This window comes from Sinocyclocheilus rhinocerous, unplaced genomic scaffold (assembly GCF_001515625.1).
Source record: "Sinocyclocheilus rhinocerous isolate Xijiao unplaced genomic scaffold, SAMN03320098_v1.1 scaffold144, whole genome shotgun sequence".
In the NCBI taxonomy this organism is placed as follows: Eukaryota; Metazoa; Chordata; class Actinopteri; order Cypriniformes; family Cyprinidae; genus Sinocyclocheilus; species Sinocyclocheilus rhinocerous.
In genome coordinates, this window is record NW_015645650.1 from 1,023,974 (window position 1) to 1,039,409 (window position 15,436).

Sequence of the window (15,436 nt, forward strand, 5' to 3'; positions counted from 1 at the left end):
TGGATCTCAAGTTGGTGGAGTTGGTGCACCACTGTGATACCAGTGTATTTACATGGTAACTCCTCTGGAACTGTCCACTTAATATAAAGTGTAACATTCTGGACACCAACCAAAATGTATATGTAAAGCCTAACTGGCTGCTGCTGTGTAACATCAGAGTAATCACATGGTAAATCCATAGGAATTGTTTACTTAATATAAAGTGTAACACTTTCTTTACCAAAAAGTGCTGTTAGTCCTGTTATACATGTGTACTTTTATTACCAAAAAGTGTTGTTACCAATGTCCTGTTACACATTTGTATTTACACATACCATTCAGTGGGCTGTTACATGTGTGTAGTTACATAAACATTACAGCTGTAGATACTATGTACCAATGTGTACTTGCACTGTGGTTACATACTATGTACACATCTAGTTACTATGTAAGTACACTGGTATTCAGACCACTTAATATAAAGTGGGACAGAATATTCTTGCACCGATATGAACAGAGAGAGGATGCTTTTATGTATGGTGGACTGACATGTCTGCTTTCAGTTACATGGAAAGATTAAGCTACATTTCTCTCTCTCTTTTCATAATCTGTGTTTTTCATTTGTAACAAGACAGACACGTAATTAGAGAGGGATAAATGGTTCTCACCTGCAGAGTCAGGACATGAATTAAATGTAATGAGAGCCATCATCTAAGTCACTGAATCAGCTAGAACCAGCGCTTTGTCTCCATGGCATTGGGTATTCTTTATAAACAAAGAAAAACAGAGCTTGCTCTTACTCATTATAGTCATATAAATCCTGACAATGGAAAGATCATGCATCAGTGTTCCTCAAGCACACACACACACACACACACACACACACACACACACACACATATTACTTCCAAATATTAAAGGCACGATCTGGTTTCCTGTGTGAAATATGTGAAATTGAATCTGAGGCCTGGAGACTGTGGAGCTGATGAGATTTCCTGCTCGTACATTGCGAGAGCGTTTTGAGCGGCGTTCCGCTCTGCTTCTCTCTCTCTCTAAACCAAGAGCCTCTGTGTGACACTAGCTCACCTTGCTTGTTTGTGTAGATACAGCTGTGATAGATTTAACCTGAACTCACCAAGGGTTATCAAAACAGCATTATCATTTAAAGTTGCACTGTCTGGGTCGCCTGGGTCGCCTTTTGTGTGCACTTTATAGTAAGCACCCCTTCTATTATCAAACCTGTTTGTTTAGCTTCACTGAAAATCCGTCTATCTGTCCATTCATTCATCATTCCACCCTATTTATTGCTCGATCTATCATTCTGTTTATATTTGTCATCTTTCCCTCCATCCATCATTCCATTTCATGAATCTATCTATCTATCCTATCTATCCTATCTATCTATCTCTGTCGTTATCATTCGATCATTCTATCAGTGACTGTTTAAATTTGAGATTCATCTTTTCACATGGAGGACAATTGGGGGACTCATACATAACTATTATATAAGGTGAAAACATTTACTAATGCTCAAGAAGGCAACACAATGCATTAAGTGCTGGGGGGTGTAAGATTTTTGAATTGAATGATCAGGGTAAATTGTACTTATTTTGTCTTCTGGGAAACATTTAAGTATTTATGTAGCTTCTTAAGTGCAGTACCAAATGAAAAAAATATGATCTTTAAACAAAATAAGAAAAATGTACACATCATCATCCTGTTCAAAAGTTTACACCCTCTGGCTCTTAATGCATTGTGTTGCCTTCTTGAGCATCTTTTTTTAATTAATAAATACAAATTGCAAGTATTCACACAGTTTGCTACATGATCAATTTAAATTCAGGAATTGCACTGAAATTTAAATGCCATCCCTAATTTTTGTTCTTAATGGTGCACAACTCTAATGTTTAAAATGGTGGATGCTAGTTTATGTAAACTGAATCAGCTTATGAACATGTGTGGCCCTGCAGTGATCTGAGAAACGCAACTAATTCTCTGTTTGTGACCTGAGACCTTACTACACGCTTCAGTGAGTTATACAAAATGAATTATCCCCGTTCCACTGTACATATTGGGTGTCCCCTGATCGCCGTGCCTTTGATGTGATAATGGCGTGTTCAACCTCATTGAGAATTTGGTGCAAAGTATATTAAAGATTCATGAAGACAGACCTAGAAAGGCTCGAGAGTGCGTTGTGAGGACCGTACCGAAAGTGCATTTTTCACGATACATTAGCCAACCAGACTAGAAAATCCTTTTTAATTTAAATCCAATTATTGTATCATCTCTTCCGTCATTTAGGGGCGCAGAGTTTAATTGTGGGGAATGCGCTGTATAAGATTCTACTGCTTTTGCAGTCTCATCTGTTCTTACTTATTTAATTCAAATTTACTAGATGGACACTTGAATTCAACACACTTTTCGAAATCAATTAATCCCACCCGTCGCGATCTGCAGGCATGATTAAAATTGTTGGAATAAATTTATCCATACTTTAATTAGGCTAAAACCCGTGTTGATTATAAAGGTGGTACGGTAGGTGTGCAGATCCTCATGGGGCTTGTTACAGTAGAATACGAGGCATTAGAACAGCCACTCCATATCCCTGATGATGGCAACCAGCTGCTCACTTCAGTCATATGATTTCCTCGTGCTCATAGAAAGTCTGTTCTGAGATCAATTTAGTCCATCCAAATGCATAAGCATATATTAACGCTGTCCAGTTGTACTGTTGCCCAGCAGTTTAAAAGTTCATTTAATTATAACTGCAATCCAGGGATGTGGTTTTCATACAATTATTTCTTTAAGTACAGAGGAGACTGGAACCTTTTAAGTGCTAATATTTCTGGTGTTCATCTGAGATGGGATTTCGGCAGTACAGTAGAGCATGGGCCTTTGCGCCGCAAAGAGTTCTAGACTTTGTCTGATTACTGAGACAAATGGCCCTGAATCCCTAACAAGGCCGCTGAGACATCACAAGAGCCAGAGAGGTCCCAAGGCAACCCAGCGAGAACGAATGAGTACAAAGCAAAGGTTTCAAAAAGCCTTAGAAACTCTGAAACAACACAATGGTGGATTATAGTAGCTCTTAGAAAACTTCATTGTGGAGCAGTTACACGCTGTACCAGCACATTATTTTAAAACGTCACATTTCTGATTTTCTGGAAGAGATTGGAGAAATCTCTGATTTCTCTTTGCCTTGTCTTTATAATAATAATTAATGACAGCTAATCTCCTGTCTCATATTCCCAAAGTCAGGTCACACATCATCATCATCATCACTCATGTCTAATGAACAAACTAACTCTGCATCTTCTTCTTCAGGGGAGATGCTAAAATACACCCACGCACACTCAGCAATACTTTCTGTTACGTCTGTCACAGAGATTTTGTGTTTAGAAACACTTCCTGAAAGCAATATTCCGGTAGTTTAGCTTGTGAGAAAAGCCATTTTTTATTGATTATAGATTTTTTTTTTCTAATTTAAACACATTTAGAGAATTTGTTATTATTAATATTGTTCCATTCTACTTTATAAAGTCATAAATCATGAGATTAATTGTATTGTGTTCTTTTGACAGTTAAAAATTGTAAAAAATAAAAGATAATTGTTCATATATGTATAAATATACAATATAATGACAGTTAATTATTTACTTGTAACCAAACTGTAACATCTCTCAGAGCATTAACATAGATAAATAGATTTAGTCTTTTTATTTATTTACATTTATATTTATTTAATTATTTGTTTATTTGGTGAAATACGGAGGTCACCATATTTTGGGGTTCTGGGCATTTAAACAAATAAAAACCCTTCAACTGTAATGTGGTGTTTTGGGTTGTGTTTCTTGTTCATGTTTTCATGTCTTTTATTTTGTAGTTTGATTCCTGCTGTTAGTGCCATGCTTCCTTTGCCTCATGTCTCTCTGCCTTGTGTATGTGTCATGCTCTCATTTGGTTATTGTCTAGTCATGTGATTCCCTTGTCTGTGTCATGTCCTGATTGGTTGTCTTAGTCATGTGTCTTGTTTCCCATTGGTTTGTTCTTGTCATGTGACCCTCTTGTTTCCTATAAGTAGCCATCATGTTGCCATTGTCTGTCGTCGTGTATTGATGTTGTAATCTGCTGTCGGTGAGTCTAGTCTGTTCATGCCACGTCAAGTCTGTTCATGCCTCGTCAAGTCTGTTCATGTCAAGTCAAGTCTGTGTATCTTGTTTGGATATTGTTTGGATGTTTGGATCACTCTGTAAATAAACTGCACTTGGGTTCTTCACTACACTCGCCTTCAGTGGACTGATTCGTTACATCAACTAAAGCATGATTGGATGTTGTTCATGTATAAACTAAACTTCCCTAGTGAAAAATTAATATACTAAAATGTACTTGAAATACATTTATTTCATGCTAAGTATACTACAAATACATTTGCATATTAATCTGCTTAATACCCTGCAATTGTACTTTTAGTACACTAAATTGGTATGCTTAAAGTCTGCTAAATTGGATCAACTAATTTTGTGTGCTGAAGTCCAACTAAAGATATACTTATGTATATTTGATTGTGCTAAAGTGGAACTATTGCAAGTATACGTCAGGTACTCGCATTTAAAAATCTCGCATTTAGAGACCGATATTATACAATCCTCATCAATAGAGACATTAAAACACATTTTAGGCATTGTACACAAGTAGTACTCCAATTAAAGTTGAATTCTAATTTTTATCAGTAAGTCTCGAGCGATATGTCTGTAAATATGTTCATAGATTTTAACTACTTAGTCATAATGTGCAATACGATTTTGAAATCAACCTTGAATTGTTCCCTTTGCTTAAATTTGGCACGAAACAACACATTTATTTTATACTATTTAGCAGTTACAGGCTGTGTCCTGATCTCAGAGCAGTGTTAGAGGCTCAGCATGTCAGCAGCTGTCATATGTCACCAGCTCTCTGCATTTAACACACTAGACAACACGAGCCTATGAAATAACCTTGTGGCCGGCCATGAGAGAGATGGTCCCTGAGGGAATTCGATGTTTTAGTCTAGCCGTGTCTTTGTCCATCTTCCTTAAATCAACTGCACTCGGATTAAACAAGGTCTTTGTCTGTGTTAATCAGCATCATGACGAGAAATGATTTACTTTAGTCTGTCTCATTTCCTCCTTCTGACATGCTCTGAAGCAGGTGTGAAAAGTCCACAAAAAGCTTTTAGAAGTAATAAATCAAATTCATTTGGTACTGTTACTTCCTCCGAAAGCATAGAAAAAGTAGAAGAAAATCATTTTTTGTATATCGCTTTCCAAATCAATCCTTTTAACTTTAAAATGCTTAGTGAAAGACTTGATAATATGCACCTTCTGGAGGGAATTGTATAACATTATTGTCCACAGTGCAAGAGACTTCCATTTCCGTTCACTTTCCTAAACTAAGTTGAGAACTTAATGATACGATTACCTGAAATCACCCTGGAAAAACCTCAGAGAGAGACTTTTAGCCTAAGCCTACAGTCAGACAATTAAAATACCTTGCAAGTGTTTTATCCTCCTTATGAGAGTATTTCCGCAGGTACTACACCTCATGGGAAATTGTCACTTTAGAGTTTCTTTGCCACCGGATGAATCCCTGACTAGCTTTAATGAGCAACCCAAGAGAGACCTGAGTGCTTTAATAGGAAATGGGGTTTAGACGGACAAGCCAACGTTCTTCATTTTCAGCTAGCTTAGCCGTTTTTAAAAATGGTGCAGTCGGATTTATGCTCGCCCTGTGTATTGCCCATTTGGGATCTGGACACCTTGTGAGTCAGGGTCAGAGATGCTTTGACCATCTCACGAGTTGATCTTGATGTAAGCGTAGACCGACCTATGCATCAACCTTGCAGGAATAGTCAACCCTTAAAATTATTAAATCCTCCACAGGATCACAGGCATGTGTGTTTGATTTAGTGTAGTTCGAAATTTAGGCAATATTTTGTCAAATTCATTAATTTTGGTCAATTTCACTGACTAAAACTCCTGTTTTCACCTTCCATTTTTAATCCATACCAGTGTTTTCTTTCTTTCTTTCTTTCTTACAAATTTTATGATTCAATATATTAATCAGATACAACATTATATGATAATTTATATGTTTAATCAAAACATGAAAAACTCTCATTGATGTTTTATCATCGTATCTGTTGCAAAAACACTTACAATACATTACACTCCACCTACTTATTCTGTACAGTGGCCTTTACCTTTGAGGGAAGTAGACGAAGACACCAGAATCAATGAGGTCATGATGCCTTATTCCTCTCCAACCAAGAAATAAACTTACGGCAGATAATTAAATGACTAATGGCTGTGTGCTCCACTTGTGCGCGCTGACAGCCTCAAGCTCTCCAGAGAGGCTCCATCCTGCCAGGAGAAGAAGCTGATGAAATTCCCCAGACTAATCAACTGTTTGTGTGTGTGCCCGTGTTTGTGCCTGATGTTGTGTGTGTGTTTAGGTGAGAGTAGGTAGGAGCTGACAGTCTGGAAGAAGGATATCAGTGCATGCTAGCTGGGATGGAATCACGGCTTAGCTCATGGGAATTTGTGAATCAGAAAAACAGAGGAGTAAGAGATGGATTCATGTGCGGTAGGGTTTGTAGCAAAAGCACAAGAAAACACAGAAGCTGAGATGTAATCCAAACAACACCAGCAGAGCCAGCAGAACAAAACACTACCAGACTAATCCAAAGACGTGAGACTACTGGCTAAAATAGGGGCTCAGACTAAACATCAGGTAACAAGATAAACAACATTAATATTGCTGTCAGAAAACGGGCAGTACTACCAAAAAAAGTGGCACTAGGTCAGAGTATACATTGTAAATATAGGAGCAGTAGACAGAAATGAGAAAAGGTGTAGCAATTAATGAGGGAATACACTACATGACTTTTTAAAACACTAGGTATCATACACTTGCTGACTTTGGTTAAAGAGGATCATACACGGATCGACTAAGTGTTACGACCAGCTCGTTTTAAAGCCACAACATAAAAACTGCCACACTTTGCCCAATAGGATCCGGAGAAGACTCAGGGTCGTCACATAAGGATCACACACTAACACACTTTAAGTCGTTCCGAACACAAAAACTCCCAGAGAAACAAGGAGACAAATGGCATATGAAAACAATAAGCATTCTAAAATCAGCTCAAAATATCATTCATGTTTGATATTCTCTAACTGTATGGAATCACAGTCTGAAGCAAAAAATTGTGGCCATCATATATGCAATTTTTCTGTGAAAACGGTCAACTCTAACTGCCAAAAATCTGCAGACTCTCTCAGATTTTGCCAGCTGGTGTTAAGTTCAGTTGGTATGTTTGGTTTTGTAAGGATAAAAGAAACTCAGATACTTTGATCTTCTGAGACAGACAATACACACACAGTGCATTAACATACAGACATCTGTTTCCGCATCTCACTGAGAGAAAATGCGGGAAAACGTCTCTCACATATGCATTGGGTTTTTCCTCATCCCCTTCCTTCCCCGCACCCATCCTTCTCTTCACCCAGCTCTTGCGAGTTGATCTTGATGTATGCGTAGACCGACCTATGCATCAACCTTGCAGGAATAGTCAGCCCTTAAAATTATTAAATCCTCCACAGGATCACAGGCACTCAAACCAGAAGAGCAGAGTCTGCAGAGGTCATATGGTAGATCAGATGAAATAGAATAGAAAATGTTCTCTGCTTAGGTGGTTGCCCTTTTCACACTTTTTTGCTCACTTTGAGTTGTGGGCATGGTGGAAATAGATGCTTCTCCCTGTCGCATTGCTTCCTTATCTGTTGAGTGTAACTTTGCTGATTGTGGTTGTGAGGTGAAGCAGATCTTAGGCCTTGTCCACATATTTACTGATAGTTCTGAAAACAGTTTTCACCTTTTTAAAAAAAAAATTCAAAAATATCAGCTTATATCCTAAATTTTCAGCATTTCGTCATTCTATTCATTTATTTCATTTTTATTTATTTAATTTTTAATATGTTTTTGGTCATTTTTGACCAAAATATCTTTTAAATGTATTAATTTCCTTTTTAACAGTTATTTTTAACAGTTTTTTTAAAGTTAAATTTTTTCTCTTTCATCTCTCCAACATTAGCATTGCTATTTTTGTTTTACATTTTGTTTTAATATTTTTTATAAAAAATTCTAAATTTTGTCAATATTTCATTGTAATTTAATTAATTAATAATTTTTTTTTACAGTTTTTGATATCTCCCACATTAGTAGTTATTTTGGTTTACATTTTTTTAAAATATATTTTTGACAAAAATTCTAAATTTGTCAATATTTCATATTTAATTTATTATAAAATGGAGTCAGATTTGAGTTAAACATAAATTGAATAACTCTGCGCGCTGAAAAGACCGAACACGCAAGAAACCTTCATCCACCACTGGATACCTTCATTGGGCCAAGTGCGTGGACCTTACAGTTTGGAGACAAAAAACCCCCAAAAAAACGTAGCAAGCACAATTTTTCCTGTCGTGTCATTTTCCATTCCTCAAACGTATTTCGTCCATTACATCGAAAGATCTGAAAAATCCATAGACCCTCAACCGCCCATAGACCCTCCCTTCGAAAAAATGAGGACAGAAATGGGCGAAAGCGGACAAAAGAGATGGATTAAAACACTAGGTGGAAATGGGAATGTGTCTACCTCGTCTATTTGTGATCCAGTCAACCAAAACACATCTTAAAACCAGGTGTAAATAGGGCCTTCAGTAGGTTCATTTAAGATGCACAAGTTCACTCAAAGCTTTCCAGAGCATGGAATTCTTCTGCCTCACTTCACAATAACCAAAGGAACATCACTTTAGTCATCAGCATCTTGATGCTTGATGCAGATTGTTCAGCCTTGAAGTCACTAAATCAAAATTGACCATTCCATGCACTGGCGCAAGGGCTGGGCAATAGTGTCTTCCCTCCAGCAATTTGTCACTCACATGAGATTGCAGAAATTAGCAAACAGCAACAACTGATTAACAAACAACAAACGATCCAATTAATTCCCGATGGACAAAAACATGTCTCGCACTATATTTTCTCACTACAATGTCCCCAACAATCTCTGTAGTCCCATTTTGCCACTTGCTAGCAACCGCCTTTTTCAGGGCAAGTAAAAGCAAGTATTCCTAATTTATTTTGTGTTGTAGAATAAAACAATAAAATATACTGAGCTTGTGTTTTAGGCCAGGGTTATCCAATTCTGCTCCTGGAAGGGCCACTGCCCTTCAGAGTTTAGCTCCAAACACACCTGAACCAGCTAATCAAGTAGCTAGAATCTTCTAGACAGGTATGGTATGGGACAAGATGGGGCTAAACTCTGCCCCTTTTTACAAGATGTAATATTGGTCTTTGGTGTCCCCAGAATGTGTCTGTTAAGTTTCAGCTTAAAATACCCCACAGATCATTTATTATAACATCTGGAAAATTTCATTTTTGGGGCATGTCCACCAAAGAGCTGTTTTGGTGTGTGCCACTTTAAATGCAAATGAGCTGCATATTCCTGCTCCGTCTCCAGAAGAGGGCGTGGCGTATACATCTCTGCTTTGCATACCTACAGCAATAAACAGCCGGTAGAAGCAACATGACATGTGCGAGAAAACCGGTGTTCAGCCGTACATATGGGAAACCAAACACAACGAAAGTGGGACGAAATGGCACGATGTTACAGAGCTCGCGTCACGCTAACCTGTCGACTCGACAGCACAGGGAGGACGTGTTTGCTAGTGCCACCAAATGGACAGCACGTCCGAGTGGCTCAGATGTTGGGAGAAAATGAAAACTCATGTTTAGTCTTACATCCAAACACAGAGCACCGGGATTGCTTACGAGACATTGTTGACGTTACAGCTGCTCATGTGCGGAGAAAATGGAGTACAGTGTACAACGGCTGAGGGTAGTAGCTATGGCAATGCAGGCCGTGGGCGGGGCCTAAGCAATGTGATGTCACATTGCTTAGAGAATCAAAATGGCATGCCTAGTGAGACTGATTTGGTTCAATGGGGATTAAAAATTAGGAGTGGGTGGATTTTTTTATCATTGTGGTTGTGTTCAAACACTGCCAACACACATTTATGTCCAAACACCATGTAAAAGTGGATTTTGTATAATAGGTGCCCTTTAAGCATTTAACCAAAAACTGATTAAAACACTACTTCAGAATGATGGAACTTTATTCTGTAAATTGTATTTTAGCTATAGGCACAAAAATGCTGGGAGTTTTAAACTGAGAATTCTTGAGGTTGGTTTGAAACACTCCGCGCAGTATTACAACAAACTTCGCAAATGAACTGTGAGAAAGTCCAGTCTTTGCTTCACCCCAGGCCTCATGCATATTTTCAGTTTATGTTTTGTCTGCTTGTCATTTTTTATATGTTGCCTCAGTGGACTGTCACAGTTCTTTGAGTCAGTCTGGAGACAGCCTGCGTGAGGTCACGACAAATATGACAGAAAGCCTTGCCAGGCTGCTAGCGGGAAAGTAATGATGCGGAATTGTCTCGGGCCCTGAGATGCAATAAAAGGAAGATCCTCGCAAACAGACAGTAACAATATATTGTGCTTAGAAGTCCAGGGACAGGTTTTGCAGAGTTGAGTTGTTAACCATGCCTGTCAAAATATTACACAAGAGTGCGTCAAAACCAGAAAGCGGAGAGAATGTCTGGCTCTCCTGGAATACCCTCCAAAAAGCTGGCTCTAAACTGAGCCTCAAGAGCTGTCCTAAGACTTAACCTCTGTCACATTCAGAGTCCTTTCCCGTGCCCTCCTCCTGGATTTCACTGAGCTTTGGGCTTGGCAGTAAAATCGTCTCACTGAGGAAAAGTATTTACTCTTTCATCCTTTCCCCTTCGGTAACTCTTGGCCACGGGGCTGCTCAGCCTCTTGCTTTTCTCTCTTCACGGTCTCCCATCCTGCTGTGGTATTGTTCAGTTAAAGGTTTTTTCTTCTCTGCTACAAGAGGCAGAATCTAGTGTAGTTACCACAGTGTCCTCCCCTGCTGCTGTGCCAGTCAGCCCCCTGACTGGACATGGCCCTGATTGAGTTATTTCAGACTTTCCCCCCTGTGAGAGAGGTGAAGGAGCGGGAGGGGTGTGATGCTACAGTCTGCATGGATCAATTGAATTGAATTATTAAGGCACAAGCTTTATTGCACAGAGCTACAATGGCTTTTTAATGCTTTTTATTTAATATTTAAAAAATGTACATTTTAAAAATACAGTCATGTACTTTTTTGAGAATAATCTTGTAACAGGCATTTTAATATTATGAAATATATAATATTATAAATATTTTGAGAACAAAGTCCAAATTAAAAAAATATATTTGTAGCATTATTATATAAACAATTTTTTTGTCAGAAAGTATGATTTACCTAAATCCTTCACATCCATCCATTATTATGACTGTATTGTCAAAACATTGCAACTTCATTCTCATTATGACTTTATTTTTAAACATTACAACAAACTTTGTTCTTAACATTATTTAAACTTTATTCACACACCTTTAATCTCTTAATTTTATGATTTTATTCTTGGAATATTGACTGTTTTCTAAAAATATTACAACTTATTTTTCAAAGCCTTACTAACAAACTTGTTTATCATTATGATTTTTGCCATTATAATGATCTAAGAATATTTCTTTATACTTTATTTCCATGCCTCTAATTTCCTAATTTTGTCTTTATTAACTTAATTCTCATAACATTGACTTTTTCTAAACATTACTAAAACTTTTTTTTTGGCATTCTCAGACTTATGAATATTTCAAAACATTGTATCTTTATTCTTGTAACACTAAAGCTTATTTCTCAAAACATTTCTCGTAACCTTACAACTTAATTCTCTGAACACAATGACTTTCAAAACATTACAACATTATTTGTGTAACATTTCAACTTAATTCTCAAAACAGTGTAACTATTTGTGTAACATTTTGACTATTTTAAAAAAAACATACATCTTTACTGTTGTAAGAACTTTATTCTCAAAGCATTTTGGCAGAATTTTAAGATCACAACAAATTACATTTTAAAACATTAAGGTTTCATTCTCAAACTTGGCAATAAAATTTAATCACACAGTGCTCAGGTGGCTGATGTTTCTGAGATTATTACCTGGTCAGCGACCGCACCACACAGAGGTATAATATTGTGATAGTAGTTAATGGGGTATGAATTTGTTTTTTATGTTGATGAGTTGAAGGTGCGAATGTGACCAAGGACAGGTCAGGGTCATCTCATCCCATACGAGCTAATTTGCCCATGGCTTGCTGTAACCCCCAAGGGAATAGAGGTCCCAGATATAAACAAAGACTGTAGAAATGAACCATTGATAAGACTGTCACCATAATCGCCATGCCCTGTACTTTATTGTGGGTTATGACTAGCCAAGAAAGCATATGGAGCCCTTTGGGTCATAAATTTTGCATTAGAGTAAAGGTATATGACTTGTGCTCTCCTGCTCCCACCATCTCACCTAATTGTCATCATGATGACAGTTATGACTTTTTTTTTTTCTTCCCTTCCCCCTCTTTTTCCCCTATCTTTCTCTTTTTCAGGTCCTGATGTTGGCAGATGGTAACACAGAGGGTTTCCTTTATCAGAGGCTGCCTATTCTCTCCAGCCTGGTTCCTCAGGACGGCAAAGCCACTGCGTACGAATGCGAGAACTTCGCCTGTGCCCTCCCAGTCACCTGCCCACAGGAATTGAGGAGACTGCTGCTGGAGTGAGAGCTGCCGTCACACCACACAAACATCACTGTGGGATCTTTCCATAGTCGGACCGCTAGATATCTCAGATTATTAAGTAGCAAACTGCAGTCATCAAAAAACAGTCGTAAATGAAATGCACTGGAAGACATTATACAGTGGCAAGGCAAACCTCTAGGGGTTGCCCTAGTTGTGATGTTTTGCCTCATTTTAGACCTATTATACAAGACTGTAGTCTTGGGAGATGGAAATACAATGACATCGTAATGTGAGGAGGAACACTAAGATTAAACCTTTCATAGGTTTGCCTCATGGGCTCGGTTGATCTGTGTCAAACTGCTTTCTAAACGATCAACCATGTTTCTCCGCAACCTTTCTATGCAGTGCAGCTGATCAGCCCTGAATAAGCAACATGCTGATGAACACAGTAGATTTAGAGTGGAATGACACAGACAATGTATGTATAATAGACTCGGTGGAATATAATAAATACTCACTGAGTAACCTTTTGGGATCTGTTTAATCTGTTCATTCCTTTAATATACTGCTTAGGGGGTCTCACACCAGATTTGACAAGCATACTAAAATTCGAAACTATTGTTTCTATGAATGTATGTGTATCTTCGCCGTTGTTTGATTTCTATTGATGGTGCCCAGATGTGAATTTAAAGGCTGCTCAAAATTATGCATCATAGTTTTTCATTTAGTCTGACCAAAACAAAACATTCAAAAATCATTAGGTACATACTATACCATTGAAAACGTTTAGGGTCCAACATTTTTTTATGTTTTTAAAAGTAGTCTCTTATGAGAGACCGTTACCAAGGCTGCATTTATTTGATTCAAATACAGTAAACATTTTATTACTGTGTAATATTACTAAAATGTAAAATAACAGTTTTCTATTTTAAAGGGATAGTTCACCCAAAAATGAAAATTCTGTCATTAATTACTCACCCTCATGTCGTTCCAAACCCGTAAGACCTTTGTTTATCTTCGGAACACAAATTAAGATATTTTTTGATGAAATCCGAGAGCTTTCTGACCCTGCATAGACAGCAACATAACTGACACGTCCAAGGCCCAAAAAGGTAGCAAGGACATTGTTAAAATAGTCCATGTGACAACAGTGGTTCAACCTTAATTTTATGAAGCTAAGAGTATACTTTTTTGTGCGCAAAGAAAAAAAAAACTTTATTTACCAATTGTTCTCTTGTGTGTCAGCCTTCGATGTGCATTCATGAGAGTACATGACGCATGTGTATGATGCTGCTGATGCAGGAGCTGGCATTCTGACGTAGAACCCGGATGCACTGCGCCTTATTTACAAGCAGAGGAATGCACAGCGAACAGTGTTTATTTTAAATAGAAACTTTTAAGAATTTATTAAAGGCCCACTGAAGTGCTTTGAAAAACGCAGCGTTATTCTATGTGTTGACGTCATTGTAACTGAAACAGGAAGACAGGGCAGGACAAATCAAGCAGCCCCGCCCCTCTTTTTAAATAGCCAATAGCGTTCGTTTTATATCATAGCTTGGGCTAGAGCTCGGTAAAGCCACATTTGACAGGGTATGATAGCCAAAATCTCATCCATATTGCTATAAAATATACCATTCCGTGTAGAATTCAAATGGGTCCGATACATTTCGTAGTTTGCGCTGACTCGCGCATATGATCCTCTCCGTGGTTTCATGTCTCTGGACCAGAGCAGGCTGTGTGTGTGGTGCGGTGGTTAGTGTGACACAGCGCGAAACCAGACTTCTTTTGGCCCAATGGAAAGCATATCTACACTGTCTGAAGTCTGAATCGTTCCCTATCCCCTATTTCACGAGTTCACACTAACATATAATGTGATTAAGCAATTAGTAGCATATTTGGCATGCTGTCCAGAGGGAGGGCTCCGAGCTCGGGTTAAAGCCCGAACCCAGAGAACTCCCCATAAGAAGCTAATGGCATGAGACAGCAGCCGGAGAGAAAACTAAGTAGCCCCCAAAAATATGCGTGCCATGAAGAAAAGTAGGGTGTGCGAGGAGGCGGCAGGGCGACTGGGAGGGGTCGTGCGGTGCTTGAACGGGGAGCTGCGACTCTCCGCGTCGGATGGCAAGCCTTACCTGTCGCCGAATGAGGAGCACGATGGAAGGCCAGGTGAGGGACTCTCGCTGCATCCGAAGGGAGCTGCGGCTCTGCTGCACCAAAAGGGAGAGCCCTGTCTGATGCGGAAAAAGCAAATGGGGCTCAAAACGACGGATGGAGGGCTCTCACTGCGACCGAAGGGAGTTGAGGCTCTGCTGCACCGGAAGGGGGAGCCCTGTCCGATGCTGAATAAGCCTTGAATCTCGAAACAACAGATGGAGGGCTCCTGCTGCGACCGAAGGGAGCCGCGGCTCTGCTGCACCGGAAGGGAGAGCCCTGTCCGATGCGGAAAAAGCAAATGGGGCTCGAAACGATGGCTGGAGGGCTCTCACTGCGACCGAAGGGAGTCGCAGCTCTGCTGCACCGGAAGGGGAAGCCCTGTCCAATGCTGAATAAGCGGTTTCAAATGAGCCGTGCACTGCGGCGGCGGTATCAAATGAGCAGGGCACTGCAGCAGCATCGAATTAAGCGGGGCACTGCAGCGGCAGTATCAAATAAGCCGGGCACTGCGGCGGCAGTATCAAATGAGCAGGGCACTGCGGCCGGCAGTATCAAATGAGCAGGGCACTGCGGCGGC

At 39.1% G+C, this 15,436-nt stretch overlaps 1 pseudogene; it reads left to right on the plus strand.

The window, feature by feature from the left end:
* The window catches only part of LOC107706865 (spermatogenesis-associated protein 20-like), a 44,089-nt pseudogene extending 30,952 nt beyond the window's left edge, over positions 1-13,137 (plus strand).
* The last annotated feature ends 2,299 nt before the right edge of the window (positions 13,138-15,436 follow it).